The 6,624-nt window shown below is 40.1% G+C and overlaps 1 pseudogene; it reads left to right on the top strand.

The window, feature by feature from the left end:
* Positions 1-1,806: 1,806 nt before the first annotated feature.
* LOC100341704 (serine/arginine-rich splicing factor 11 pseudogene) lies at positions 1,807-3,985 on the top strand (annotated as a pseudogene).
* The last annotated feature ends 2,639 nt before the right edge of the window (positions 3,986-6,624 follow it).

Here is a 6,624-nt window from a genome sequence, read left to right as displayed (position 1 = left end):
GTTACAGGAAGAGGTTGTAGTAGAAACCAGGAGCCCAGTATTACATCTGGGTCTCCCATATGGCTGTCAGGGGCCCAGGTACTAGTGAAGCAGGAGAGTGGGTTATATATATTTTTATTCCAACTCCTTGTCATGCACTAACAGTAGAATTCTTAGCACTGATGTACAGGAATTAAATTTTATTCAAAATTTGAGAAAGAGATCATACATATATGCTTAAGCATAGGCTGTCCCACCCAGAAAAGTACCCACCATGAATGGGCAGGGGACTAGAAGGAGAAAAATATGGGGGAGGGGAAACAGAGAGAGCACGTCAGCACCTTCTCCAGTCATGGTATCTGGTGGAAAAGAGCTCCCTCCAAGCATTGGCCTGTTTTATGTGGTCAGAGATGGGTGCCTCTAATGCCAGAATTTCACCTGGGAGTTTTCTGATACCTCCATAAAATTTTACATGGATATTAATATATGTAATATATATATCTTCATGTCTTTTCCTCAGGTCCATGATGAAAGAAATGCATCTTGGGGAAGGAGGCATTTTGATCAACAGTAGAAGATTAATATATTACATATGGGGAGGGGTAGTGGCTTAAAGGTACCTCCAGCTTGGCAGATCCTCAACTAGCTTCCTCACTAGGCTGTATCAATTGAGCCATCATCTGCTGCCTCTAAGGCACGGTAGCAGGGAATCAGATCCAAAGCAAAACAGCCAGGACTTAAAACAGCACTCCGATACGGGATGCCAGCATTGCAGGAGCTGCATTGCTCACTGCACCAAAAGCCTGGCCCCTCAAGACATTCTGTCAAGGCTGAACTTGCTGCACAGTTGAGGGGTCAGTCAGTACACACGTTCCCCTCCAGCTGTGAAGCCCTGCAGAGACTTCCTCGGTTGCAGGAGTCTCATCACCCATTCTTCTTCAAGTGTGTGAGGTTGGAGTGGTCCATGACACAGACATCTTGGCTTAATTTTGGATAATCTAATTGGATCCTTATCAGATGAATCAAGGAATAGGGGAAGCTGAATGTGATCTTGATGGCTACCTCTAACCAACTCTGCCTCCTTACATAGATATTGATCTCTAACAAACATGTGGCACCTTAAAGCCTCTCTAGAAATCCTCACTTAGCAGGGATGGGTGCTTACCTAGTGGTTAAGATGCCACTTGGGAGACTTTCATTCCATATAGAGTGCCTGACTTCAAGTCCCCAGTACAACCTCATTCCTGACTTCTTCATAACATACACACTGGAAGTCACAAGTGAATGTCTCAATTAATTGACTCCCTGCTATCTACAGGAGAGACTTAAATCCAGTTCACAGCTCCTGGCTTTGGCCTGACTTCTAGCTAGCAGGTGCAAATATGTGGGGAGTTAATCAGTCAATGGAAGCTCTTCTTCTGCTCTCTCTCTCTCTCTGTGTGTGTCTGTGTGCATGCACACACATTTATGTGTGCCTCAATTAATCAATCAATCTGTAAAAATTTCAAGTTATAATAACTGGTACTGGGGGCAGACTGAGAAGGCAGATAATAAGATGGGGTTTTAGAGCTGGATGATATACCATCCAGCTACCAGTGAGGACCTATGACTTGTGATAGATGGAGCATACTGACAGAGCATGGCAATCCAGTTCTTAAGACATTCATCAGTGATGAATTGGAAAGCTATTCCTATGGAAAAGAGTTCACTAGCCCACATGATGAATTAAATATTTGAGGTCTCTTAAGGATTCATTGTATATAAAGATAAGGGGCTAGACAGCTTTTGCTTATTATCCTTGATGCTCTACTGAAAGGATATGGGTGTGTTTGATGTGTTAAAGCAGGGGCGAGAACGCGAGCAGCACCATGAGCAACACTACCGTCGTCCCCAGCACTGCGGGCCCAGGCCCCAGCGGCGGGCCCGGTGGCGGAGGTGGTGGTGGCGGCGGCGGAGGCGGCGGCACCGAGGTAATCCAGGTGACTAATGTCTCCCCGAGCGCTAGCTCTGAGCAGATGCGGACTCTCTTCGGTTTCCTAGGCAAGATCGACGAACTGCGCCTCTTCCCGCCAGATGATTCACCTCTGCCAGTCTCATCTCGTGTGTGCTTTGTTAAATTCCATGATCCAGACTCAGCAGTTGTGGCACAGCATCTGACAAACACTGTATTCGTTGACAGAGCTTTGATAGTCGTACCATATGCAGAAGGAGTTATTCCTGATGAGACTAAGGCTTTGTCTCTGTTGGCACCAGCTAATGCAGTGGCAGGTCTTCTGCCTGGTGGTGGACTCCTACCTACCCCTAACCCTCTTACCCAGATTGGCGCTGTTCCTTTGGCTGCTTTGGGAGCTCCTACTCTTGATCCTGCCCTTGCTGCACTAGGGCTTCCTGGAGCAAACTTGAACTCTTAGTCTCTTGCCGCAGATCAGTTGCTGAAGCTCATGAGTACTGTTGATCCCAAGTTGAATCATGTAGCTGCTGGTCTTGTTTCACCAAGTCTGAAATCTGATACCTCTAGTAAAGAAATAGAGGAGGCTATGAAAAGAGTACGAGAAGCACAGTTCCTGATTTCTGCTGCTATAGAACCAGATAAGAAAGAAGAAAAAAGAAGGCATTCAAGATCAAGATCACGTTCCAGGAGGAGGAGGACTCCTTCATCTTCTAGGCACAGGCGATCAAGAAGCAGATCAAGGAGGCGATCACATTCTAAGTCAAGGAGTAGACGACGATCCAAAAGTCCAAGACGGAGATCTCATTCCAGAGAGAGAGGTAGAAAGTCAAGGAGCACATCAAAAACCAGAGACAAAAAGAAAGAAGACAAAGAAAAAAAAAAGTTCCAAAACACCACCAAAAAGTTTCAGTACAGCCAGACGTTCTAGAAATGCAAGCAGAGATAGACGACGACGACGAAGCAGGAGTGGAACAAGATCTCCTAAAAAACCCAGGTCTCCTAAACGAAAATTGTCTCGCTCACCATCCCCTAGGAGACATAAAAAGGAGAAGAAGAAAGATAAAGACAAAGAAAGAAGCAGAGACGAAAGGGAATGATCAACAAGCAAGAAGAAGAAAAGTAAAGATAAGGAAAAGGAACGGGAAAGGAAATCAGAGAGTGATAAAGATGTAAAACAGGTTACACGGGATTATGATGAAGAGGAACAGGGATATGACAGCGAGAAAGAGAAAAAAGAGGAGAAGAAACCAGTTGAAGCTGGTTCACCTAAAACTAAGGAATGTTCTGTGGAAAAGGGAGCTGGTGATTCGCTAAGAGAATCCAAAGTGAACGGGGATGACCATCATGAAGAAGACATGGATATGAGTGACTGAATGCTGCCTCTTTGGGACTCCAACTGTGTACATGCATCAGTGTCATTCCTTTGTGTGATTTCTTAATGCTGTATTTGTTCGTCTCAAACCTAGATGTATACAGCTGAGTTATAAATGGTTATAAAGCTTCTGACATTGATATTAGTTATTTACATCAAAAAGCTTTTAGAAAAATGGTACATGGGTAAACAATTCTTGTCATGGTGAAATCTGACTGAGTAAGCAGTTTTACTATTCTAGTGCTGCTTCTTAAATACAAATGAAAAGCTGCATGCATCTACAGCAGGCATGGATTGTTTATGTTGTATGATCTCCCTTCTTAAGTAAGTTCTCTTAGAGTATTTCTAGAATTTGATTCATTGCCATAATAGAGCCATGTAGGGAATGCACTGATTGCATGTTACTGTGGCAAGAATATCCTAAATGTCATTAAAATCTTCCAACATGATGGATCTACTTATAGTCTTGTTTGTTGACATGACAAATTAACATTGTTAGATTACATCTGGAAATGAGCATTTGAGATAGATAATCCTTTGAGCCTTATGGCTAAATTTTTGTGGCTTTCGTTTAACTTTGAAAGGTTGTCTGTATATGCACTAACCTTTTTTGATGGCTAATTAGGCTTTAATTACAGAAATAAGATTTCAAATAAAACTGTCTTTGGCAGTGAGTAAATAGCTTATTTTGAAGTAGAGTTGTATACTTTGTCATAAGGTGTTTGGGGATTTTTTTTTTCTGAAATAATTTATTCCACGTCTACATCAGTGAAAGCTCTCCAACTATTCGGAGTTCATCTGTAAAATAAAGTTCTCTCTTGTTCTGATTTTCAAAGTTTTAAACTCATTGATGAAAAAGAGGGTAGTGCATTTTAAATTGACCTTCATATGCTTTTAAAATAAGACAAATCTACTTGATAATGTACATTTATTTGATCTCAAGATGTATAAAACCAATAAGTTTGTGTTAACTATTACTGCAGTAGTAATCATATGCACACAGTGATTCCATGTTATATGCAAAGTAGTTAGGCAACTGTTCCTAGTTACAGGAGTTTCAAGCTTCACTTTTGTGCAGCAAATACAAAAGTAGGCTACAGTCTGTGCCATGTTGATGTACAGTTTCTGAAATTGTTTTACAAGACTTTGATAATAAAACCGTTATACTTAAAAAAAAAAAAAAGAAAGGATATGAAGAACTGAACCCGAGTAACAGGCAACCAAAAGCCAGGTGAGACAGCCATAGGCGACATTGGTTGCATATTAATACATGAGATAATTTGGATAGAAAATTGTTTTTTGTTTTGTTTTGTTAGTTTCATTTTAATATCAGTAAACTGTCAAAAGAAAAGGTTTAACACCATGGTAAAGACTCCAGGAAAAGGTGTTAACTCATAACTAATGTGGCTCGTAGTTAAATGAGAAAACATGACACTACATTTCACTGAACAAATGGCAGAACTGTCATTGAAAATTCTCAAGTATGTAATCAATAGATTTGAGAAATTATGGCATAATGAATGTATACACTTAGTATCATCAGAGACATGCTATATAGTTATAACCTACAGGAAAAACCTAGAAGCCACATTATAAACACAAACCATGAGAAAAGTTTGGGTAGAGAGGTATCATCATCATTTAAGCAGTTTAGTGAAGATTCTCTTCTATATGAATGGTATGTAGGACAGACAGATGGACAGTTATCTCTGTTCCAGTACTTAAAGTACCACATCCCAGGATGCCCTCAGTTTTAGAAAAATCCAGAAGATTGGTCACCAAAGTTAGCTCTGGAGACTATAATAGAACTTAGCTTAACAGCATTAGAATGATGAAAAAAACCTAAAACAATGCAAGCCAAATGGAGGCATTTAACTTCCAGAAGTCAGGGGAGTTACAACTATTACAAAAACCTGTAAAGTCAAAATAACAACCCAAAGTATCCAACCTACAGAAAGTTATGGGAATATTTGATAAATATAGGTTCCTTGAAGCAAAACAACAACAACAAAACAGAAGTTGACAGTGATCACACTAAGCAAGAAAAAAATTATCAAAAATGAATGGCTGGGTGGTTGAGGATTATCTCTCAATGAATTGTTAAGATTCATTGTTTAGGTTCCAGCTTGTAGCCTAGCAGCTTGTAACCTATGAAGTACAAAGATGATTGCGTACTTAGAAGTGAAAACCATATAACATAATGGCAAGCAGGAAAGATTCTTCTATTAATACCCCAAAGAAGAGATATGATAATTTACACAGAAAACTGAACACTGAACAAAAGGGGCATTGTGAATCTTGACAGACTCTGGATCTGAGCAGCCATTAATAGTTAAAACTTGGAACATTGTCATAATATCTTTATAGTAAATATGCATAAGTTTGAGAGAATAAACAAAATCTTGGTCAAGGCCTGCCTTACAGTGTATACATGTAATGTATAAAGATATCCGGTGGTCATTTTCCAGCACCTCAAATAAATACAAGATTGGAAGTGTAGACACAGCAATTGACACAATCCCAACACTGGATTCTTTTTTAGTAGACCAAATGTTAGCATAGTGGGTAAAATCAAGTAGAAGCATGTGCAATTACTCATATCCTGACAAGGCAATAAATTAAAAGAAAACACCAATGTTATAGGGTGAGAATTTAGCCTATCAGTTAAGACACCTATGGTCCCATATTAAAGGGCTTTGGTTCAATGTTTGGCTCAAGATATTCACTCCAGTTTCCCAGGAATGCAGAACCTGGGTGACAGCAATGATAGCTCAATAAATTGGGTTTCTGCCATTCACATGGGAGACCTCTATTGAGCTCATAGCTCCTGATTTCAGCCTAGCCCAACACTGGGTATTTGAGGGATGATCCAGGAGATGAGAATCCTCGGGCCCTCTGCATTTAAGTTTCTCTGTCTCTATGCTACTCAAATAAAACAAAACCAAAAACTAATATTATATCCCAGTTTTGGTGGAAATAAGTGCCATAGCTGGGAATTCAAAGGATTTATGGGTGGGTTTCTTTCTCCCATACCTCCATTTGATTCACCAATAGAACTGCAATTGAAACCAGATGTGTCTGGGAATGATTACAGACTAGTATAAGCCCAACCAAGTTGTTGCCCTGACTCCAGTCATTATACTCAGTGTGATATTTTTTTTTCTGGAGCAGAGTAAGAAATCCTCATACATGCGGCATACACCCATCAATTTAGCAACTGGACTCTTTTCTATCATTATTTGAGAAGAGTGTCAGATAATTCAGCATTAACACAAAGTACAGAGAACACATTTTCACTTTCTTCCCTAAGGTTATGCTAATT

This window comes from Oryctolagus cuniculus, chromosome 4, assembly GCF_051225735.1.
Source record: "Oryctolagus cuniculus isolate XC-2025 breed Fujian yellow rabbit chromosome 4, ASM5122573v1, whole genome shotgun sequence".
NCBI classification, from domain to species: Eukaryota; Metazoa; Chordata; class Mammalia; order Lagomorpha; family Leporidae; genus Oryctolagus; species Oryctolagus cuniculus.
This window is presented reverse-complemented; position numbering and strand designations above follow the sequence as displayed.